Source organism: Cnephaeus nilssonii (genome assembly GCF_951640355.1).
Source record: "Cnephaeus nilssonii genome assembly, chromosome: 7".
In the NCBI taxonomy this organism is placed as follows: domain Eukaryota; kingdom Metazoa; phylum Chordata; class Mammalia; order Chiroptera; family Vespertilionidae; genus Cnephaeus; species Cnephaeus nilssonii.
Genome location: NC_137078.1, coordinates 73,206,486 through 73,232,099, shown reverse-complemented (window position 1 = coordinate 73,232,099; position 25,614 = coordinate 73,206,486). Strand labels below are relative to the sequence as shown.

Below are 25,614 nucleotides of genomic sequence, written 5' to 3'. Positions count from 1 at the left end.
GGTCATTCTCTCTGTCCAGCTTACTGATCCGTGTTTCCCCTATATAGACCCTCGGCTCCAACGTCACAAAACTAGTTGCCTTTTCTTAAATGTGCCCCTTGATTTTCTGTCCCTATCTAATTGTTCCTTCTCCATACAATGCCTCATTACCCCAATACTCTCCCTCCTCCACTTCCAACTTTCCTACCACTCAAGGTCCACCTAACATGCCATCTATACTAATAAAAGGGTAATGTGCTAATTAGACTGGGACACCTTCTGGACATCCTTCCGGACAAAGCCATGGTGGCGGGGCCAAGGCAGAGGTGGTTAGGGGCGATCAGGACAGGAGGGGAGGGCAGTTGAGGGTGATCAGGCTGGCGGGGGGGGGGGGGGGCACTTGGGGGCAAGCAGGCTGGCAGGGAGGACCAGTTGGGGGCGAGAAGGCCTGTGTGTGGGGCAGTTGGAGGCAAGCAGGCTGGCAGGTAGAGTGGTTAGGGGCAATCAGGCAGGCAGGCAGGCAAGCGGTTGAGAGCCAGCAGTCCTGGATTGTAGAGGGATGTCCGACTGTCCATTTAGATCGGGCCTAAACGGGCAGTAGGACATCCCTCGAGGGGTCCCAGATTGGAGAGGGTGCAGGCTGGGCTGTGGGACACACACACACACCACACACACACACACACACCGCATGAATTTCGTGCACTGGGCCTCTATAGTCTTCTTTATAAAGCCCTTCCTCAGTCTCTTCTAAACACCACAACATTTTGATTACATTTCCCTGAGGCACTTACAACTTTCTGCCGTGTATTGTTCTTTTCCTCATGAGACTGTAAGCTCCTTGAGGGAAAGTGCTATGCCATTTTGATGTCTCTCCCAAGGGTCTTCACTGGGAGCACTCAATAACCGTCCAGATGGCCAGCTCCCCAGTAAACATATGGGCTGTGAGCAAAGTGTTCAAAGGGAAAGTCTAAAAGAACCTGCCTTTTGACCATCACTGAGGAAGAACTACAACCATCCTGTCATCTTTTGGTTATCCAGCTTCATCCTGGTGTTTTGGTGGTAATGAGCCCACATCTGGCTTTAGCCGTCGGCTCTGTTATCCCACCCTCCTAATTGTTTCTAGGAGGTATAGAGTTCCTGGTGAATCAGATCGGAAAATTGCCAACTATTCTTCTGATTCCAAATGTATAGAGATGAAGTCTGGTCAAACTGCACATTTAATGTTCTTAGGCAGCCTTGAAGCAGAAAAGAAGTTAGAAAGGCCAATAAGAAGAAGGTGAACAAGGAAGGGAAACATACAAATCAACAAGGAGGTTAAGGGCTCTTATGTGTTCCAGTGCCCCTCGCCCCACTTTCTTTAAGCACCAAAAGACATATTTTCCTTTTCCTTCACCAACTCTCCTTGGGGTCAATGTCTACCCACTAGCACGACAAAGTAAAATTCTGTTCCCTTGATTGTCAGCCCCAGAATAATCGCTTCTTCTTTCTGTCCCTTGTGGAGCATTCTTCCAGATTTATTCCTTAATGTAATGTATAAAACAGCAGGCTTGAGGGTTGTTTTGTTTGTTTGTTTTTGTTAGCATCCTTCTTTAAAAAAATTACATCCTGACCAATTTGGCTATTTTCTTCTCTCTCCATTGCCTCTGTACTTATTGGCTTCCCCCCATCCATAACCCTTTTCAAGGGTCTGGTCATAGCCCAAATCCACTTTCCATCTGCCTTTTGCTTTTTAAACCCCTTTCATCTCTTTAAAAATTCAAACATTAGCAATTAATGAAATCTGTGATGTGCTGTGCCCTGGGATGCTAAGTGGAATAAATCAAAGTAAAGAACTACCCTCAAGGAAACTAGTCTAACTTAAGACACTACAATGTGATACATTTCATACAGAGGTGATAGGTCATTCTTCCTAAGAAGTGCCAGAGTTTTGAACTGGATCTAAAAAAGATGCAGGGCTCCAGAAGTAAATCTGTACACTTTGTTATTTTTTCAACAAACATGTAGGAATATCTTTTTCATGTGATGCCTGAAACATTGGAGCTACAGGTGTGAACAAGGTTCCCGTCTCAAGAAATTTTCAGCATAGGAAAGTTTTAAAATGAATTCAATCTAATAATGACAATACAATGCATATTGTGCCATAGAGAGAGTTACAGAACAAACTGCCATAGGAATTCATAGAGAAATGTTGAAAAGATGATTTCTCACTGGGTTTAGTAGGCAGAATTCTAAGGTGACCCCCAAGATTCCTGGCCACTGGTGTACACATCCTGCATACTCCCTGGGACAGTGAATATATTAATTTTACTTCTATGATTAGTTTGTTATATGGCACAGTTGCCCTTAAGTAGGGAGTTAATCTGGGTGGACCTGATCCTACTTACTAGTATAAATGTCTTTAAAGCTGATTTTTTTTTTTTCTGACTGGTTAAAGATGGGGATATTTGAGAGATTCAAAAAATGAGGGGGATTTGATGTGAGACAGATTCTCTGTTGATGAGATGGAGCCACATTTCCACGAATGTCTTTATGCTTTTAATACATGTGTACATGTGTCCCTAAACAAAACTGGTATTGTTTTGCTTATTTTTAAGTGTTATATGTGGCATCATACTGCTTATTATTTTTGTTCAATGCATTTCTAAGATATTTTCATGTTATATGTAGCTCTAGATGAGGGGTTAGCAAATTTTTTGTGTGTTGCCAGAGGACAAATATTATATAGGCTTTGAAAGATATAAAGCGTACTGTAGCACAAAAACAGCCATAGAAAGCCTGACTGAATCCCAATAAACCTTTACAGTCATGTACCACATAACATTTTGATCAACTAGGGACCAAATATACGCCAGTGGTCCCATCTATATATATAAAAAGCTAATATGCTAAGTGTCCGACTGTCCAACCTGTCGCTATGATGCACACTGACCACCAGAGGGCAGACGCTCAATGCAGGAGCTGCCGTGACAAGCACAGAGAAACAGCACTGTGGACCTGGCACCCACAAAGCAACACTCGACTTTCCCCAAGTGGGACACAGGCCCCACCACCACCCTAGAGTGACACCCCACCAAATCACAGCCAATGCTACTGAGACCCCATGGCACAAAATGCGGCCCACAGCCCAGCCCAGCCCAAAATGGTTGCTGTGGGCACCGGGTAATGACGTCACGTAGCAACGCCCAGCGGCCACTAGCATATATATCAAAATCCCAAATGCATCTCTCTAGTGGCCACTAGCCTCCTTGCAGTTTCTTCAGCCCAGGAGCATGACTTGCTTTATAGCCAGGTGCAAACATTTTGCACTTTAACCAAATGTCTGTGAAGCGTTTTCCCATGCCTCATCTCATTTGATCCTCACAGAAGTCCTGGAGTAGGTAGATAGGATACTCAGTGAAATCCTATTTTATTTTCATTAGCCAGAAAACGGAGATTTAGAAAGCTTAGAAACTTGACCCAACTGAAAAGAAGAAATGGTGAACCTTGAAAATGACTTCAGGTTTTCTCACTGCACCGAATATAGTCAAACACTGCTACAGTTAAATATTTTACCCTTTGTTCTCCCTGCATGATTTACAATAATAATCTGCTTCATGTTGTGTTGCTGACAATTACCTGAAAGAGAAGTTGGGGTGCTTCACTGGGCTGGAAAAGTTTAGCTAAACCAGAAAGCAGGTCTAATTAAGCAAGCTTATCTATATATATAAAAGCCAAAGCGACCATCGCAACCGAATGGATGACCGAACAGGCTGCGTGGGGCAACTAGGCCGGCAGGAGGGTTAGTGAGGGGCAACCAAATGACTGAACAGCAGGCTGTGTGGGGCAGCCAAGCCCGCAGTGAAGGGCGACCAGGCCAGTGGGGGGAGGGGGCGCGCAGTTGGGGGCGACCAGGCCGGCATGGGGGGCAGTAAGGGGCAACCAGGCTGGCGGGTGGGGGCAGTTAGGGGTGACCAGACAGACCGGCAAGGGGGGAAGTTGGGGGCAACCAGGCTGGCGGGAGGGGGCAGTTAGGGGTGATCAGGCAGGCAGGCATATGAGCAGTTAGGAGCCAGTGGTCCTGGATTGTGAGAGAGATGTCAGATTGGAGAGGGTGCAGGCTGTGCTGAGGGGATCCCCCCGCCCCCGTGCATGAATTTCATGCACCAGGCCTCTAGTCCTATATAATAAAAGCCTAATATGCTAAGTGTCCGGTCATCCAGTCGTCCGTTCAACCAATCAAAGCGTAATATGCTAATGATATGCTAAGGCCACTCAACAGCTCACTATGATGTGCACTGACCACCAGGGGGCAGATGCTCCAACTGGTATATTAGTTTGCTATTGGGGTCCAGCCTATCGGGACTGAGCAAGATGGGCCAGACATGCCCTGGAGCCCTCCTGCGGTCCCTCCCTGGCTGGCCAACCTCCTGCATCCTTCCCTAGCCCGGATCGTGCACCAGTGGGGTCCCTCAGCCTGGCCTGCACCCTCTCACAATCTGGAACCCCTTGAGGGATATCAGAGAGATGGTTTCAGCCTGATGGCGGAATGGCTGGCCGCTATGACATGCACTGACTACCAGGGGGCAGATGCTCAATGCAGGAGCTGCCCCTGGTGGTAAGTGAGCTTCCACAGGCAGGGGGAGCACTGCTTAGCCAGAAGCCAGACTCACGGCTGGCGAGCGCAGTGGTGGCGGCAGGAGCCTCTCCCGCCTCCACGGAAGTGCTAAGGACGTCTGACTGATGGCTCCTGGACTGTGAGAGGGCGCAGGCCAGGCTGAGGGAATCCCCGCCCCCACTGAGTGCACGAATTTCATGCACCAGGCCTCTAGTCTATATATATAAAGCTCTCGCTGGTGCCAATTGCACACATGTGTTTCGATCTGTCATTTGTCGATCATGAATTTGGTTGACACTTCTATTATAAAGGGCGAATAGTGATATTTAAATATTTTTTCTAATTAATTTCCTTTCAATGTGCAAGAATTCATGCACCAGGCCACTAGTAAGATTATAATGAAGCTAAAAAATTCCTATTGCTTAGTGATTTTATAGCTGTTGAAACATAGGCATTACTCATGTGTTTGTGATGATGCTGGTGTAAACAAACCTACTTGTTGCCAGGCATATAACAGCATAGCACGTACAATTATATACAGTACATACTAGATAATAATAATAAATGACTGTTACTGGTTTATGTATTTACTATACTATACTTCTTGTTATTTTAGAGTATATTCTTGCTACTTATAAAAAATTGCCATAAAATAATATGCTATTACACCAGCAGCAGCTTCATACATCTCATGTTTACCCCCATCTCTTGATTGCATCATTTTTTCTTGTGCTTCATTTAACCTCATGTTGTTTTCAAGTTTAATAAAAAGTACTTTCATCTGCTATGGATACATGTTTTTGTTAATGTGAAAAGAACAGATACTCAGCACTTTGGGGGAACTGCTCTTCAAAGGCAGTTTTCCAGGCAGCAGAGGTGTTGATACAATTGTTTTCCTTCTCAATGCCTGAAGAGCTCTAGAGGTATGTGAAGGATACTCTGTGCTGGGTAGCTTTGAGGACCTCTGCCAGGATTCCCACACCCACTCACCCTATTATTGGCAACCTCTTCCTTTCCTCTCGTTTGCCTGGACTTGACTGGTTCTCAGAAAATGGGCAATGAGGAGAGGAAACAGTGTGCTAGGGTCAGAAAGAGTGACAGCATCCACAACACACACAAGTATAATCCTCACCACACAGGAATGAATGGAAATAAAGGAATAAAACACTCATCTTAGTGCTTTATCAGCCCATCACCTGTCAGGTGGTGAGGCGATACCAAATTAGGAATAAAAAATCCAGAGTCAAATGGGTCCTAGCTCTGCTGTTCACCAGCCCTGCACTTTCCTGCTCGTCCAGAGAAAAAGCCTACATTTTCAGGCTCAACAGTTGAACCTACTATGAATAACAAAAAGTGTCTACTATCTCAACCCTCCAAAGATTACAGAGTGTTGGGACTGTCATTTGTGCTTTCTGTGGGGTAGCTGGATAAAATTGGATAGCTAACATTTTAAGAATCCCTTAATTCTGCCTGGCATCCCTGTGCCTTGTGAAAGCAACCCTCAAGGCCTGACTTGGATCTTGAAAGTTCTTTCTCTTAAGTCACTTGCCAACTTAAAACTTCAATAGCTACTTATTTTCATACAGGGGTGGGAGACATCCAGCCTGAGAAATCATTTGGTCTGGCCCTGCCAAAGCGTTAGGGGTGTGTTAATTAAATGTTTGACCAAGTACAACAGGCTAATTTTTAAGTTGGTAATTTTGTATGGCCCGAGAATGATGTTATACTAGTAAATATCCAAATGGCTCTTGGCAGAAAAAAGATTCCCCACCCCTGCCAGGTATTCAGAAACCTATTGGTCTCAGGACCTCTTTCCATTCTTAAAAATTATTGAGGATCCCGAAGAGCTTTTTTACGTGCACTTAGTTATTTCTATCAATATTTACCATATTAGAAATTAAAACTGCCCTAGCCGGTTTGGCTAAGTGGATAGAGCATTGGCCTGTGGACTGAAGAGTCCTGGGTTCGATTCTGGCCAAGGGCACATGCCTGGGTTGCAGGCTCGATTCCCAGTAGGGGGCTTACAGGAGGCAGCCAATCAATGAATGATCCTCTCTCACCATTGATGTTTGTCTCCCTCTCTCCCTTCCTCTCTGAAATAAATAAAAATATATTTTTTTAAAAATTAAAACTAAGAAATTTCTAAAACTTTATTCGTTTAAAATTTACAATAAATAAACCCATTGATGTTAACATAAATGCACTTTAATGAAAATATCTATATATATAAAAGCCTAAGTGACCGGCCGACTGGCCAGTCGCTATGATGGGGCAGACGCTCAATGCAGGAACTGCCAGCTGCGGTCACTTGGCAGCAGTGGTTCTCCAGTGACGCACCCGGAACCAGAGAGGAGGGAGCCCAATTCCGGGGTGCGTCACCCAAGAACTGCCCTCTTGCAATCCAGAACCCCTTGGGGGATGTCGGAGAGCTGGTTTTGGCCCAATCCCTGCAGGCCAGGCCGAGGGACCTCACCAGTGTACGAATCCGTGCACCAGGTCTCTAATGTTTCATAAAATAAAGTATTAATGAGAAGAGTGGTGTCATACATTTGTGTAAATCTCCTTAACACCTGGCTTTACAAAAGACAGCTGGATTCTACTATCTGTTTCTGCATTTAACCTGTTGCAATATCTTATGTCCTATAGTCTGTGGAAAACCTCACTTGCATTAGCGAGAGAATGAGACTGAAAAAGCACATGTTTAACATTGTTTAAAAATTAATTTTGAGCTCACTGACTCCTGGAAGGAATTCAGGGATGCCAGGGGTTCTGGGACCACACTATGAAAACCACTGGCCTACAAAATAAATTCTAAGTTAGACATACAGGGCATTCAATGTCATTCTAGACATACAAGGACCTCCACGTTCTGGCTTCCTTTTCCCTGTTTAACGTCAGCAGCAGCAGCTCCTAGGGTCTCCTGTACTCCCACTACACCAGTCACAACAGCCAACCAGACGGTATCCTGTCTTCGTGCCTTTGCAAACATCCCTTTCTCTGCCTGAAATTAGCTTCCCCTTGCAGACTCAAGAGCTCAGCTGAATCTGTTTAACCCTGGATTGCCCCCTCTGACCCACTCCGACAGAGCTGACCCCTCCCTGCGGGCAGAGCACAGGCTGGGAAGTCCGCAGGCTGGAGATGAGCCTCCATCAGTCCTTCCCTGGCTGGGTGACCCCGGGCAAGTGGCTTCACCGCCCACGCTGGTTTCCTCGCTGCTGAAATGGGGCCAACCCGGGATGGAGGTGGCCGTTACCCAGAAGAGTGCAGCGAAGAGTGCTAACGGGCACCAAAAAAAAAACAACACCAAAAAACCCCCCAAAAATGACCGTGTGCGCTCGCTGAGTGGGTGAGCCGCTGAAAGACCGCGGGGCTTATCCTTCCTGGGCATTTACTTTCTAGATGCCCGCACAGTTCCGGGGGCTCCCCATCCCTCTGGACTAAGCGCTGTCTCGTCAGAGAGGAGGCCCCTGGGGGGAGGTGCGAGGTTACGCGCTCAAGGTCACCCATCCCACAGCGGGTCCCGAGCGAGGCGGGGGGCGCAGCTCTTCGCCCGAGGCAGCGCCCCCCGTCAGCCCGCCTGTGAGGCCGAGACCCGGCCGCTCTCGGTTTCTGTCGTCTCCCTCCTGGGCCCACGCGTGGCCTCGGGGAGGGAGGCCCGCGGCGGCGGGATGTGAACCCGTGTCCCCTAGCTCTCTTCAGGGCTGGGTTTACCCTAGTTGAGACGCCGCCTGGAGAGCGGGTCAAAGGCCGGAACCGGGCACCCCGGGCGGAAGGCGAGAGGCCGCCGGCGCTGGCGGGGCTCGGCCGCTCCGCGGCGCCCGCTCCACACCGCCCCGCCCCCACCTCCCCCGCCGCGCGCCCTCCTAACGGCTCCGGCGCGCGCCACCGCGCGACGGGCGGGACAGGGGCGGGGCCTGGGAGCCGCCGCCCCGCCCCCGGGCAGCCCCGCCCCGCCCCCGCCCCCGCCCCTGCCCCGCCCCCGCGCTGCTGCCCGGATCGAGCCCCCAGCCGCTCGCCCGCCAGCCGCCCTCGGGAGCCGCCCCCACCCGCCCCTCTCGCGTCCTCCGTCGCTCCTGCGCAGGGGAAACATGGCGGCGGGAAGGGAGTGAGCGGTCCGTGCGGCCCCGCGCCCGCAGGTAAGCGCCTCGGCGGCTGCCTCCACCAGCCGGGACAGCCCGCTGCTTGAGGGGCCTGGAGGACCACGGCCCGCCAGGGCAGGGAGGCGGCGGCGGGACCTGCCGGCCCTCTGCTCCTGCCCCTCGGGACCCGGCTGTCTGTGTCTGTCGGGGCCGGTCGGCCTGTCGGTGGTCCGAGCGTGGTCGCGGCCCTTCCCCACCTCGTCAGCGCGGCCCGAAGGCCGGTGGCCGGTTCTGCGTCCGCGGCCGGGCTGGCGGGTCCCAGGGTCCAGCCGGCGGCCTGACGCGGCAGGAGGTCCCGGCCCGGGGAACCCAAGGACAGAGGGACCTTTGGAGGTGCGGCATCGCGGGGCGGTGGGTGCGAGAGTCGCCCTGCCCAGGCCCGAGGGGGCTGGGGTCGGCTTTGAGCCGAGGGCGGGCACTCAGAGGGGTTGTCAGTCTGCGCGCCCGGTCTGTGGGTCTGCACGGACGCCAGAGCTGAGAGATGCCGTGGGTCCGGGCCCGGGCCCAGGTGGAGGACCGAGGTCGGCGGTGCGAGGGGCCCGGAGCTGTCAGCAGCGTCCTCCAGGCTGGCTCCGGCGTCGGGAGCTGCGCGACCACTCACTGTGGCGCTGGAAACGGGCGGGGAGTGTAAGTTTCGTACCGCAGACCTGGGGTGGGGGTGGGGGCGCTGGGCACCCAGGTGAGCAAGGTGCCAGGAGGGCTGGACACCTGGGCAGTGCTGTGGGCCAGCCCCGAGAGCAATGAGGAAGTTTCCAGGAGATCTCTCTGGAACCCAGGTGTTCCGAAACCCAGAACACCTCCAGACCGGAAGGGAATTTAAAAGTGACCCAGGGTCCCTTTCTTCCATCCCGTGCTAAAGTAGCTTTGGAAATCCCAAATTCTACCGTGATATTTTGACCCACCTGTTTTTACACTTCCTCCAGTGATGGGAAACTAATCTCTTCCCAAGGAAACCCTTTTCCTTGTGGACACTCTTCAAGATACCTGAAGATAATAATCATACTCCTGGAGTCATGTCTTGTCTTCACTAATTCCAGTTCCTTCACTTGATTATTATATGTGGTGGTTCTCTAATCCCTTCTCTGAATGATCTCTAGTTTGCCCATATCCCCTCTAAAGGAGAGCTTCTTAATGTGAATGAGCAAGTATTAAGTTTCTCCCAGAAGCTCCTTGGCCCCAAGGATTGACCTGTTTAAATAAAAAATGCTCTAGTCCCTTCCTCATTTCTGTGCTGTTTTGATCTTAAAAACAAAACAAACAAACAAACAAACAAAAAAACATCTAGTACTGTTTGTTCGAACAAATGGGAAATGTTGGGTTTGCCCTCATTTTTTAAATGTCTATAAATTATTAAATGAGCTAATGTATATTAAAGTGTTTCAATGCACCATGCAAATACAATATTTTAATTTTTTTACTCTGAAAAAGGATTGAAACCTAGTTGGTGCCAAACTGCAATTTAATATTTAGTTGGAAAGGGAAATGCTTTATTATATTGAACTTTATGCTCTATTTCTAACTGCCAGCAGACGGCCCAAAATTACTATGAAAAACATTTTTTTGTTGCTCACTTACCAGCATTAATTTTTACTTGCTTTTTCATTACTTAGCCTTGGTATGGGGTTAAGTTTTTAAAAAGGGTCTTTTACCAAGGTCTTAAACCCCTCCTAAGCATCCCTGTTGGTTAGTAATTTTTTAAGCTCAGAAGAGCTGTGATGGCCTTGTAGATAAAATGCCAAGCTCTTGTATCTGGGACCCTGTTCTAGTTCTAAGCAAAGTTTTGATGTTTCCATAACATAGACAAGTACATACCAGGAATCACAATTGGTTCTTTATCCTTATTCATACATGTTCATTTTTTAAGTTGTTTAGTGGTTGAAGTTTGTAGTATATGTGTCAAGTTTTGGTTTCTGGTATGTAGGTTGGATAAAAATTTGTATAACATTATTCTGTACAGACCCAGGAAAGGTTCTGGTTCTTTCCCTTCATGGGACTTGGAGTTAGTAGTAGGAAATCCTAAAAACTGTGAGAAAGAACTGGTGTGACTATCCCACTGAAAATTTAAGTTGAACGTGTTCTAACCTTTACGTTTATGCATCTACTGTTGTGTCAGCACTATGTCATGTATTGTGTTTAGCTGGATCTACAAATATGAATAAGATACACTTCCAATCTTAGTTCTAAATGCTAAAATACTACTAGTATACTCAGAATAAGAGGTAAGAGCTATGCATATAGTGCTTAAGGTTAGAGTGCTAGCCTAGGACTTTGGGGAAGACTTTGGGAACAGATGAGACCTGACCCAAATCTAAATGTTAAGGAGGAGTAAGTCAGGCAAAGATGAATGAAAATGTGCTTCAAACAGAGAAAACAGCTTGAGGAAAGTCATCAATGTGAGAAAAGGAGTAGCTTGCATGGATAATCACAAGCAGTTTGGGACTGCTAAGAGTGTAACAGTGAAGACATAAGTGGTAAATTGTGAGACTGGAAATACATATCATGGTAGAGTTTGTATGTATGAGTATCTTGAAATTAATTTAGTGAGGGATTTTTAAAAAAAATCACTGAAAGGTTTTTTATCAGACATGGTTGAATAACATCTTTGAAATGTGATCACAGGGGTGAGGAGAAAGGAATGGAGGCTTTATGATTGATTGGGTATGCAGATGACAGGGTGAGGAGTCCGGCATGATACCCAGGTTTTTTGTCAGGGTGACTAGGTGGATAGTGGTGACATTAACTGAGACAGGAAACACTGGATGATGAGTTCAGTTTTGGACTTGAAGATTTTGTGAGTTCTTGAGTTAGGTCAATGAGCAAATGTGGTGGAAGTAAATTAGAAAAAAAAGGAGGTTTTGGTCAGAAAGTGGAATATTGGAGTTAAATCATCTGATTTGGAGCTGTTGTAGGTCTCTGTGTGGGTAGCTGGAGTACAGCAGAGGTGAAGGTAAGTGAAGCTGAGTATGACAAGGAACTCGGAGGCTCTTTTATTAAATGAGTCTTCTGTGTGGATTGTGAAGTGATTTAAGATGCTAGAATGTGGGGAAGAGAGACTGTTGTGACCCAGGTGCAGTGAATATAGGTGATTCATTGGGAGGGTGAGTAGATAACAGATGAGAAGGGTAGAGAGTGATATAGCCAGATGGCATAAACCTCAAAGGAGGAGGGGTTTTTAAATACAAGAGTGGGAGAATAAAGTTGTTTTTTGTTTAACTTTTCTGGAAGCAGACTTCTGATTTCTTCATCTTTATTTGGGACTCATGTTAATCACTCAGTTTGCTCTGAAGAGTCTGTTCTTGATCTTGGAAAATAGGAGGGCAAATACTCTATATCAAATCTTTTCTGCCAATACTTAATGGCAAAGGCAATGGAGGTTTTTCCTGATGATTAGTGGGTAGATATAGGAAACAATCAGATCTATCTGGACTATGTCACTTATTGGCCTTAGGATTGTAAGCAAATTGTTTAACCTCTGAGAATTGCAGTGTCCTCATCTTTAAAAAATAAATTCCTACTTCATAGGGTGTCACAAAGATTATAAAAATAATGTGTGTGTGTGCATAATTACTAGAAAAGCAATTGGTGCTTTGTAGATGCAAAGTAAATGTTAAGATGTTAGTTCTTTTCCAACTACCTTTAGGGGACTTCACCTCTGTTGGGGAAAATAAAGTTTTTTTTGTGCTCAACCTAAATTATAAGGCAATAAGTACTTTATGGGAGATAAAAGCAAAATGATGTAGGAATTGAAAGGAGGATGCCATCATTTTCAACATTTGGAAACAAGGTTGACATCACACTCAAGATGAATTTCATTTGGGTCTTGGAGAACAAATTTCAATAGATTTAATGATTTAGGTGAAGATACAAAGTAGGGAAAGTATAAGATATCTTTGTTAAAAAATGGTAGTCACCATAGGTTTGAGTATTGTATTTGTGTAACTCAGTTGTGAAAATGTGGCTAAGGAGATGGGCTGGGGCCATTGTATTAAAGACCTGAAACTATGGAGTTTGGACTTGATTCTAGATATACTAGGGAGGTATAGATAGTACATCTTCTCTCACTACCTGTTTCCTAACTAAAATTTATAAGCATTGATTAAACCAAGGAAGACATTTCACATTCAGAAATGTTTCTATGTAGGCCAAGTTTAGGTTAAACACATAAGTGCTAAGCCCGACCAGCATGTTTCAATGGTTGAGCATTGACCTAAGAACCTGGAGGTCACGGTTCAATTCCTGGTCAGGGCACATGCTGGGTTGCAGGCTTGATCCCCAGTGTGGGGCTTGCAGGAGGCAGCCAATCAGTGATTCTCTCTCATCAATGTTTCCATCTCTCTCTCCCTCTCCCTTCCTCTCTCTGAAATCAATACAAATATATATATTTTAAGCCCTAGCTGGTTTGGCTCAGTAGATAGAGCGTTGGCCTGCAGACTGAAGGGTCCCAGGTTCAATTCCAGCCAAGGGTACATGCCTGGGTTGCGGGCTCGATCCCCAGTGGTGGTGGGGGGAGGGGGTGCAGGAGGCAGCCAATCAATGATTCTCTCTCATCATTGATGTTTCTATCCCTCTCCCCCTCTCCCTTCCTCTCTGAAATCAATAAAAATATTAAAAAAAAAATAAGTGCTAAGATTTGTTTTGTAGTTGAATCTTTGCATTAGCCTTGTTTAGTAGATAGGCTTAGTGGAGTTAAGAAACATAGAAGATCTCACTGGCAGAAAGTGACTAAAGATGCTCTGATTTCAAGTTCTTTTTTTATACTACCATAGTGACTTAGATTTGGGAAGAAGCCTGGGTTTCTCATTAAAGAACCCAGGGCTGGTCACTTGCTTCTCTGACCCTTAACCTTTTGCACTCGGATGTCGAGTGTGACTTGACACGATTAGCATTAGAATAAAGGAATCGAGAAAAAAGCAAGCGAGTGCAAAGGGTTAATTCTTGGGAATCGAACCCCCACCTTCTGGTGTATGGGACGATGCTTCAATCAACTGAGCCACACTGGCCAGGGCTCCTTAAATTTTGAAGCATATAAAGGCTGCTGCATTATTTTTTCCCCCTTCTGTATTATGTGTTACAAATGTTAGCTTTTAAAATTAAAGTATGTACATATTGTATATTCATTTTAATCACTATGTCTATTGCTCATTGATGTATTATAGGCACATCTCTAAGTGGTTTCTTATTTATTATAATTGCTTTTATTCATAATTACATAGAATTTCCTCTAGGACATTCAAACATGAATAAAGGCTATTTTAGTCATTATGTCTTTTAAAGTATTATAGAAAACATGAGAGCCAGCATACTTGTTCTTGGAGATATTTGAGTGGAGAACAGACAACCATTTGTCTTAGAGGATTTAGAATGTTGGACTTCCAACCCTGATTTTTTTATGTTCTATCTTATCTTCAGGTGCCTCAAGGGACTTCTGGAAAGTCTCCAAACCAGATTAAATTTGTCTCTAATATATGTGTAAAGAGACAAAATTATTCATACAGCCTTGGCCAATGTGGCTCAATTGGTTGGGTATCATCTCATGCACAGAAAAGTTGCAGTTCGATTTCTGGTCAGGGCATATGCCCAGGTTGCAATGTTTCACTCTCACTTCAATGTTTCTCTCTCTCTCTCTCTCTCTCTCTCTCTCTCTCTCCTTTCTCTTTCTCTAAAAATCAATTTAAAATCTTTTAAAAATATTCATAAACACTATTATAGCAGAAAATTCAAACTAGTCCAAATGCCTATCAATAAAATAATGAAAATATTATGGTATATTTACCTAATGGAAATGCATACAATAATGAAAATACATAAACTAGACCTATATAGTAACTTGGGTGAATCTCACAAATAAAAGTTGTGTGAATAAAGCAAATGGCAGAACACATTTATAAAGCTTAACATGCATTATTATTTAGGGAAGCATGTTTATTATTTAGGAAAGTGGTGTTTTGAATGTCAAGGAAATGGCAGTTGTTAAGTTTCAAAAAGAAAGGAACAGTTAGCGTGAAAGTTTCTAGGCAGATAAAGTAAGAATACTATAAAAAGACCATTGGATAACAACAGCAACAATAAATCATTGTGCTCTGAGGTACAGTAAGGGATACCAAGATACTAGATAAGTGGATATCTTAGAATAGTAGTAATTCAATCTACCAGTTCTGTGGGCCAGTTATTATCATTCCATTTAATTATGGAGAAGATGGAGTCAGGGAAGCTATTCAAAATAGAGCCTCTCTATTTTTAAGCATTTGATATATCAACACAATTGAAAGGATTTTAATCCTCTGCTGTCTATATTATCATTTCTCTAAAAAGTAATTAGGGTTAATATTGATAATTTTGTTTATGTCTTCTGTTTAATAAAGATAGAACTTAGGCTGTTGTTAGTGTATTTTCAGGATTGGATGATATTCTAAAGATCAGTATTTCCATCTCCAATATTTCAAAGGTAAGAAGGTGAAAGAGACCTTATTAGCAGCATGATATATGGAAAGAATTATGGCTTAGTGACTGAGTCCCAGTTCAAGTTCCTGTCTGTCATTCACTGGTTCTGTGATTTAGGCAAGTGGGAGCTGCAGTAGGTGATCACTAAAATTTCTTACAACTCTCAGGTTCTGTGACTATTAGGTCAATTATTCAGTGAACAAACTGAGGCCCAAAGAAGGGACAATTTGTAGAGTCATAAAAACTGGAATTTGATTCTCTTGACTCTTGGTTCAAGAAATCTGATGGAAGAATCATCACATATTTGAGTGGCTGCTATATATCAGGCACGTATTTAGTACCTGAAAAAACAAAGGCACATGAAATTGCTTTAGAATTTATCCACTATAAAAGTAATAACCAGCATCTTCTGTTTGTTTGTTTATACATATACTGTCTTACTCCAGAATATACCTAAAGCATACCAACTCTGTGTAACATGCCATAACTACAAGTCTGAAGGGTTCCTATACCCCCCCCCCCCCATACAGCTTAATAATTCACTAGAACAACTCACAGAACTCAAGAAAGTACCATACAGGTTTATTATAAAGGATACAAATCAGGAACAGCCAAATGAAGAAACACCAAGGGTGAAGTCTAGGAGAGTCCCGAACCCAAAGCTTCCTTGTCCTCTCTCTCCATGGAATCAGAGCACATCACCTTCTAGGATATTCACACGTTTCAGGAGTATACAGTTTGGGGAACACAGATCAACCCATACTAGTCTACCCTCTGCCCTGTCCCCCCCAATTCATTCATGGTACTTCCCATGTGCAAAAGTCATTCACTTCATCCCAACATTCCCCAAGGTCTTAACGTAGTCCAACATCAACTCTAGGTCCAGAATCTCATGTAAATGTAATTAACTCAAAAATCTCATCTTCTAAATCATCTAAATAAGGTATGGGTGGAACTCTGGTATGGTCTATATGGGGGGAAAAATTCTTCTCCATTTGTGGATCTGTGAAACCTAGAAAACAACTTATCTGCTTCTAAGGTACAATGGTAGCACAGGAATAGGAAAGTTATTTCCATTAGGAAAGGGAGAAAATGGAAGGAATAAAATGGTTGCTAGTCTAAAGCAAATTTCACCCATCGGGGCAAATTCCATTTGATATCAAGGCTTGGGATAATCCTGTCTGGATACTCTGTCCTCTGGCCTGCTGGGACAGCCCCACCCTTTTAGCTCAAGAGGACCCCAGTGGTTCAGTCATCTGTGGTGCTGCCCTTGGTGTTATTCTTCCTTCATTTTGTTTTCTTCTCTCTCCCTTTCAGTCCAGGCTGGAAGCACTTGTGCTGGTATGAAATTCTCAAAAACCTTGTCAGTCTCTCATATAATTCATGGGGCTGGGTAATCATGTATATACTGTATAACCATATCTCTATTTGATTTTTCCTGGGTAACCATGTGTATATACCCATATCTATTTCTAACTTGTGCAGTGGTTGATTGTATCCATGAGTCAGGCAAATGATTGTCCAGCCACACCCTTGGCACTGTCTTCAGAGCACGCTGTCTGTCTGGATAGGCAGAGAATTTTCCAAATCACCAAGTGCTGGGTCCTTTTTACTTAACAGTTTATTCTTTAGTTTATCTCTTCTCATATTTTACTATATAATAAAAGGGTAATATGCAAATTGACCTTGAGGGCAGAACAACCAGAATGACTGCTCAACCAGTCACTATGAGGTGCACTGACCACTTCTTGGTCCCTTTCCCCGGCCAGCAGGCTCTGATCGCCTGTTGGCTAACGGGGAACTGGGGGTGGTTGGCGGGTGGCGCCAGGCCAAGGCCCCTGCCCCACCAGTTGCCCCAAACAGAGGGCAACCTGCGGCAGGGGCGGGGCCAGCAAGCAGGCAGGAACGGCCAACCTCTCAGTCTCTTCCCCTGGCCATCAGGCTCGGATTGCCTGATGGCAAATGGGGAACTGGGGGTGGGTGGCAGCAGGGGGCAGGGCAGCTGCAGGCAGCCAGGGAAGATGGCCCTGCTCACAGGCCAGGCCTAGGCACTGTACCCATGCACGAATTTTGTGCACCGGGCCTCTAGTTTTACTATAAGCACCAAGTAAAAGTAGATCACAATGTCAACAATTTTCTTAGATTTTCCTCAACTAAATAAGTTCATCACATACAAGTTCACCCAATGGCTGAACACAATTCAGACAAGTTTTTTTTGCCACTATTACAAGAAGTGTCTTTCCTCCAGTATCTAATAACATGTTCATCATTTCCTTTTAAAACCTCATTAGAAGCACCTTTAGTGTTTTTGTTAGAGCAGCACTCTACTCTCATCAGTACCAAAATCTGTATTAGTTTCCTGGGGCTACCAAAAGCTGGAAGTGCCGAAACCGGTTTGGCTCAGTGGATAGAGCGTCGGCCTGTGGACTGAAAGGTCCCAGGTTCGATTCCGGTCAAGGGCATGTACCTTGGTTGCGGGCTCATCCCCAGTAGGGGGTGTGCAGGAGACAGCTGATCGATGTTTCTCTCTCATCGATGTTTCTAACTCTCTATCCCTCTCTCTTCCTCTCTGTAAAAAATCAATAAAATATATTAAAAAAAAAAAAAGCTGGAAGAGGCAAGGAAGGATCTTCTCCTGCATACTTCAGAGAGAGCATGACCCTGCAACACCTTTATTTCACACTTCTAGCCTCTAGAACCATGAGAGGATAAATTTCTGTTGTTTATTACATCCAGTATATGGTACTTTGTTATGGCAGCCCTAAGAAGCCAAAATGGGTGTTAACCTGGAGGTACTGGAGTCATTAGTGAAAGACAGTGAGTGTATGTGGTATCTTTTTGTATCCCTAGGATTTCCTGCCATTTCTCTTTCTTCTTTTAAATCATATTTGTGTCTAGTTGCACTACAAAGTTTACTTTTGTTGTGTTAACAGCTTATGATTTGCCTTTATCTCAGGAGAGTAGCCTTAAATCATTGGTAGGGATCTTGGTACCAAGGGGCCTTCAAACTTTTGGAGGAGTAGGGCTTTAGTTTTATAGACCTTCCTTCTGCTAGAATGCCTAGTACTGGTTCTCAGTTTCCTTTCCATGCATATGTTGTAATACCTCCTGCATCCGGGTGAAACAAGAACAACTCCAGTGGCACTTCATTCATTTAGCTCTTGGATAGGCATTTGACCCATAAATGATGAGTTACATGAGGCCTTTATCATTACTTCTAATGGACATCTGTGATTTTCAGTTTTGAGTTATTTTTAAAGACCACATTCTTTGCCTATCCTAATGAGGAACTGTACTTCTTTGGATTTCCCTTAGTGCCAGTCACAGTGTTGGCAGGTCTCTTAGAAGATACTATATAAATATTGTTTTATCTATGGCACTGCTAGTGAGAGACTAGCTCTAGTGATAAATAAGAGATGTTAGTTGCCAGGGCTGTCATTTCAATTTATCTTGCTTACAGTGAGCTCATTAATAAATTGTCACAGTGGTAATATGAAAATAATGAACCTTCTGGAGGCCCAGCTGGGGCACAAAGTGCTAGCAGGGACCTTCAGGGCAACTGCCATTGTTATACACAGTTCAGTTAAAGGATTTCAGGCTCTTTTCCCCCTTTGAAACATTTATATTTTGCAAAATTGAAATTCTTTTTTTAACACTTGTGTACTTTCTAATTGTACTTGAATTCAATTTAACAAACATGTATCTGATGCCTACTATCATCAGACAGTGTGTTAGACCCTAGGGATATAAAGATAAATAAGCCATCCCTTAGGGCCTCACTGTCAAATAGGCTATAGAGGCATATAAACAATACAGTATTTAAATGCTATTAAGTATAAACCAGATATCAACATAGCACAGAAGAAATTATTATCTAGGGAAAAGTGCTAAGAAGGCTGAGGAAGAGGAGATACATTGATTTCTGAGTTAAATTTTGAAGGATCAGTGCTAATTTGACAAATGGAGTGTGTAATGGGAAAAGGGACTTCATTATAGATGAGTTGAGGGACTATAGATCATTTAAAATAACTTAGGGGAGGAAGGTAGAGAGAAGGAAAAAATGGGTAGATGAGGTTGGAGAAATAAGTAGTCAAGGGCCAGATCTTAAAGGATTTAGGTTTTGAAAGGTGTAGCAATGCCAAGGACTTTGGTGGATTTCATTCTATGGGCTACATGAATCTATGGAAAGATATTAAACAGAGAGTCGATATGATTGACTTTTTATTTTAGAAGAGTTATTCTGGTTGCCATACATATGGTGGAATGGAAGTAAAGAGAGACCAATCAGAAGACTATTGATTAGTTTTGTGCAAGCAAGTAACAATATAATATACTGTAAAGAGCATGACCTAGATTGTTGAAAATCCTAGTTCAATCACCTACTAACTCTCTAAACTAACTCTAAGTTTTCTTTTCAGTGAAATGGGAATAATCTCATACTGGATGTTATGGAAAATCATATAAAGTAACATATATAAGTGGAATTGCTCCCATGAGCTAAATATAAATCTAAGATGTTATATTTTTAACTTCTGTTTTTATTGAGTTTTAAGTAACTTATAGCCAAGTATAGGATTTCTTAAAAAATTTTTTTTAAATTGATTTTTAGAGAGGAAGGGAGAGGAAGAGAGAGAGAAAAAAAAATCCACGTGAGAGTAAAACATCCATCGGCTGCCTCCTACACGCCCCCTACTGGGAATTGAGCCCATAACCCAGAATCAAACCCACAACCCAGGCATATGCCCTGACCAGGAATAGAACCAGCAACCAACCTTTCAGTGCATGGGATGATGGCCAGCCAACGGAGCCACACCGCCAGGGCCCAAATGTAGGGTTTTTAAGAAGCGCTTTTATTTTCCTTCTATTCTACCACTGTCCCAGTAAAACAAAAAGAAAGCCGAAAGGTTACAAATATTTTATATTCACGTTAAGATCCATATTTTAGAGTTTTCCAAACATTTTAAAAAATAACATAACTGAAGTATTTTTCTTTGGCTACCCTGCCAGACTCTCATTTGGAGAATTAGGCTTAGTATCTTTTTTGAGTTAGTAGTGCAATAGGAAAAGATCAGAGCCTTAGCTCAACAAATGAGCTTTTTAGCTGAGAAATAGCATCAGAGTTTACTCTGCTTCTGTTTCTTCAAGTGCTTAATAAGGATAACATGAGTAGATGTCCTAGCCATTTTGCATATTTACTGTGAGGATCACCTTCTTTCTATAAGTGAACATTCATTATACTACTATCCAAGATGCTGTTACAAAGAGTGTAGTAATGATTCAGATCAGAATTTTAATTTCAAGGGAATTATAGTGCTAAAAGAACTGTAAAAGATGTATACGAATAACTAATACAAATAAAATAATATGTAAGTCAGCTAACTTTTAAAATTATAAAGGAGTGAAACTAGAAGTCATTTATATTTGTACAGTATATTGTAAAAATATGTTTTCCCATGCACCAAGAGGTCACTGGTTCAATTCCTAATCTGGGCACATGTTCCATTGCAGGTTCGATCCCCAGTGAGGGGTGTGCAGGAGGCATCTGATCAGTGACTCTCTTTTATCATTGATGTTTCTATCTCTTTCTCCCTCTCCCTTCCTCTCTCTAAAATCAATAAAAACATTTTTAAAAATGTTTTATAAAGTATATTTCATATGTTTTTATTATTTAAAGTGCTTCTCCAAGTAAAGCTGAGATAGAGTCACTTTCTTAGATACTTGTGGAAAATCAGTGATAAAGATAGATTTAGATTTTATAAAGATTTTTAAACCTACATACATATTTTGATCCCAGGCTTAAATATTCACTAATATCAGTATAACTTAGTTAAGTTACTCTCAAAGCCTTAGGGGTGATGTGTGTGTGTGTGTGTGTGTGTGTGTGTGTGTGTGTGTGTGTGTGTAATGGAGATAATATCACTTGCCTTTCAGATTTGTTGTGATGAAATAGTCATATATGTAAAAGTGCTAAAAAATAAACCACCCAACATTCTTGCCTTTAGTCTCTTTGCTCTAGCCTACCCACCTTTTCACTGTTGTCCAATGTTGCCCAATTTTGAGTTTTGATACAGCATCTTCTCTGAGATATTTTTTAAAATTTTATTTTATTGTTTGAAGTATTACAAATAGTAGTACATATGTCTCCTTTTTCCCCCATTGACCTTCCCCCGGCCTCCCGTACCCCGCGCCCCAGTGTCTTGTGTCCATTGGTCATCCTTATATGCATGCATACAAGTCAGCGGGAAGGCTGGGGAGTGTTGTGTGGAGGGGGGGGGGGGGGAGGTAAGAGATCTCTGAGATATTTTAAAGTAGTTTTTTTACTTGTGAAAAATTTCAAACATATAACAAAATTAAAAGGATTTTGCAATGAAAAACCTTATGTTCACCATCTAAATTTTACTATTACTTGTAAATATTGCTTATCTGCTAGTATTTATGTATCCCTCTACCTACCTAGCTGTATTGAAATTTCTCTGGTGATTTTTTTTTCAGGACTTTTCTGAAAGATATTTAAATTAATTTGGAGGCCAGGAGTACAAATGCATTTCAAATATTTGTAATTAAATAGCTTTTCTATTTAAATTGCTTTGTTCCTATGAAGAATTTTATTTACCAGGTTGTTCATTATTTTGATCTTTTTGTACTATTTGTGTTCCTACCTTCATTTCTAACCTTAATTCATCCTATTGCATTTTCCTGAGAATGCCATCAGCTAATCTTTTTTCAATTTCACATTTAGAGTAGGTTCTTTATGGTAGTCCTTGTTGTCTTTTTCTCCTTTTAAAATTAATAAAAAGCAATACTGTACATTTTGTGCCTAGTGGCAAACAGTGTAGCTAGAAGCTTTGTTTGATTAGAGAGAGATGCTAGCTAGCACAGGTCTTAAAATCTCAGGTATCTCAATACTTTCCATCAACTCCCATTTCTTGTTTCTTAGCTTGGGTGTTTCCCCAGGACAGCTCATCTATTTAGAATGCCTTAGGAGTAAATACAATCCTTTACCTATGTTTGGTTAGAGTCTCTCAGCAATTGATTGATTTTCTCCATTATATAGCTCTATTTAGATGATATATTACAGAAATTCTTCAAAGTTTCTGGTTATTTGATGGTACTCTTTCCTATTTTCCATTGCTGCTAAGTAGCTGGATACTTTCTCATATTTTTAAAATCTCATATTTTTAATGACTTTTAATCAGATAGAATTTGCCATTAAGTTTTGTAGATTTCCTTAATACACTGTGAGGACTGTATTCAGAAGTCTTTGAAAAACCAAATAATATTCATGATTATGTCTCTTAACTACTTTCATCCTCTCATTACTTTGATCCTGTAAGATTCTAGAGTGACTTATAGATACTAAAGGCTCCAGCTTGTTTTGTTTCATTTTAAGAGATTTTCTACAAAATTTCTCTCAGAAATCATCTGAGTTTAAATTCAAACCACCCAAAATGTTATTCCTTTTTAAAAAATATGTCTTTTATTTATTTAAGGGAGAGAGAGAAACATCAATCTGCTGCCTCCCATATGCATCCTTACTAGGGATTAAACCTACAATCTGGCCATGTGTCCTGACTGGTAATTGAACCTGCAACCCTTACAGTGCACAGGACAATGCTCAACCATCTGAGCCATACTGGCCAGGGTGAAAATACTATTCTTTAAATTAAAAAAGTAGTTATTGTGCTCTAGTCATATAATTTTTTAGTTGCATGCCTTTTTTTTAATGATTAGACTTCATTCATTTCATTCAAAAATACTTATTGAGTGCCTCCTCAATACCAGGTACTATTCCAAGTGCTGGGATATAGTGTTGAATAAATAACACTGATGAGGCCCCAGTAGAAGACACAAATCCTATATAATAAAAGGCTAATATGCAAATCAACCAAATGGCAGTACAACCAGTTGCTATGATGCGCACTGACCACCAGGGGGCAGACTCTCAACACAGGAGCTGCCCCCTGGTGGTCAGTGCACTCCCACAGGGAGAGTGCCGCTCAGCCAGAAGCCAGGCTCATGGCTGGCAAGCGCAGCGGCAGTGGCGGGAGCCTTTCCCTCCTCCTCGACTGCGCTTAGGAGCAGTGAGACGAGCAGTAAGGAGCAGCGAGCAGGAGGGCGGTAAGGAACGAGGGGTCCCGGACTGCAGGAGGGATGTCTGCTGAGGGGGTCCCACACTGTGAGAGGGTGCACACTGGGCTGAGGGACCCCCCCCCCCAAGTGCATGAATTTCATGCACTGGGCCTCGAGTAAATAGATAAGGAACATATTAAATGGTGCTAACTGCTGTGAAGAATTAAGAGTGATATGATAGACAGAGTCTGGGTGACTACTCTAGATTGAGTGGTCAGGGAAAGGTTCTCTGGGGAGGTGGCATTTACTAATAAGCTGAGACTTCAATGATAAGAAGCCAGCTATATGAGTATGAGGTGGAGCACTCCAGGTAGTATAAAGTCCTAAAGTAGTAGGTAAGGAGCTTGGCCTGCATCAGGAGCAGAGAAGGCCAGCTTGGCTTGAGCAAAATGAATGAGAGTGGTAGGAGAAAAGTTGGTAGAGGTCAGGGTCAGATCATGAACAATTATGGGGGTCAGGGTGAGGTACTGCGATTTAATTTTAAGTGCTATGGGGGAGTCTTGAGGAGATTTTAAGCAGGGGAGTGACATGATCTAATTTACATTAACATATAATCAAGATAGAGACATAATGGAGACAGTCAGCCAATGGTGAGAGCCTCTAACCAAACATAGGCCAAAGATTGTGTTTATTCATAACTTGGATATACTAAACTAGAGGCCCAGTGCACGAAATTTGTGCACTCTGTGTGTGTGGGGGGGGGTCCCTCAGCCCAGCCTGCACCCTCTCGCAGTCTGGGACCCCTCGGCGGACATCCTTCTCGCAAGTCTGGGATCCCTCTCACAGTCCGGGACCCCTCGCTCCTTACCACCCGCCTGCTCACTGCTCCTTAGCTCAGCCGAGGAGGAGGGAAAGGCTCCTGCTACTGCCGCTGCGCTCACCAGCCATCAGCCCGGCTTCTGGGTGAATGGTGCTCCCCCTATGGGAGTGCACTGACCACCAGGGGGCAGCTTCTGCATTGAGCGTCTGCCTCCTGGTGGTCAGTGCACATCATAGCGACTGGTTGTTCCACCATTTGGTTGATTTGCATATTAGCCTTTTATTATATTGGACTAGGGACCCAGTGCATGAATTCGTGCACCTTGAAAGGAACTGTGGGTTACGAGGCTGTGGTGGGCACAGGGGCAGGTCTTGGCCCATCCTCCGTGCCCCTGCCCGGCCCTCCCTCCATGGTCCCCGGTCCGCTGTGTACTGGCAGCCATGCTCCCGCTGCTGCCGCTCCCACGTGCTGACGGCACTGGTCCCACTCACACCGGCTGACAGCACGGAGCAATTGGGGCTGGCGCCAGCAGCAGGTGTGAGTGGCCGCTCCTGCCCCGATTGCCCCTCAGGAGCAGGAGGAGGTGGAGAAGCCCTCGGGGTGATCAGGGCCAGCAGTTGCCACTTGCACCCACTGATGGCGCCAAGTGATCGGGGCCAGCGCTGGGCACCGGCAGTGGGTGCAAGCAGTGGCTCTGGCACCAGCAGCAGGTGCAAGTGGGTTTGGCACCAGCAGCAGGTGTGAGCACTGGGCGGGACCGCGGCACGCGGGAGCAAAGAATTTTCAGTAACCACCAGAGGCTTGCCCCGATGACAGCGACCGGTGCCCTGTCTTCGTCTGGCACCCTGGCTCACCTGCGCCACCATCCCGCCAGGTTCTGCACTCTGTCACCTGCTGCCGACCCCCGCCATGTTCCGCACGTCATAGCAACCAGTTGTTCAGTTGTTCCGTTGTACGGTCTATTTGCATATTAGGGTTTTATATATATAGAAGAAAGCCCAGCTTTCCTGGAAAAACTCTAAGCCTCAGAAACAAGAACTAGGCCAAATTACCTTGCTTTGAATCCAAGCTCCACCATTTACTAATTTACTAACTGTGTAACTTTGGGCAAATTATAAGATATCTCCCTGCACTGGTTTCCTCATCAGTAAGATGAAGATAATAATATTACCTATCTTACTGGGTTGTGAGAATTGAACTATTTAGTATAAGTAAAGTACTGAGAACAATGCTTGACCCATAGTAAGTACTTAATATTTAATTTTATTATTTATTTCCTCTAGATATGGATTGTCTAATATAATAGCCATGTGTTTAGTGTAGCTGAAGTACTAAATTGTAAATCTTATTTAATTTTAACTAAATTTAAAAACATCTCTGATATAGGAAAAATTTTAAGTATGTTTTGAATAACTTAGTATATGAATCTTTTCCAACTGTAAATTTTATGAAATTTGAATACAGGTCAAGAATTTCTAATAAAAATTTAGCATCTGAATTGAGATAAACTGTAATTGTAAATACACATCAGATTTTGAAGACATTATAAGAAATGTAAAGAATTCGTTGAT

At 43.6% G+C, this 25,614-nt stretch overlaps 1 protein-coding gene across 5 annotated transcripts in view; it reads left to right on the top strand.

Moving 5' to 3' along the window:
• Positions 1-8,569: 8,569 nt before the first annotated feature.
• Positions 8,570-25,614, top strand: part of SCMH1 (Scm polycomb group protein homolog 1) — a 137,053-nt gene continuing 120,008 nt past the window's right edge. For 4 of the 5 annotated variants that reach the window (XM_079777391.1, XM_079777390.1, XM_079777386.1 and 1 more), the window contains exon 1: positions 8,570-8,709. The gene's annotated coding sequence lies outside the window, so the exon portion shown is untranslated. The remainder of the gene's footprint in view (positions 8,710-25,614) is intronic. The other variant, XM_079777384.1, reaches the window with a different exon arrangement.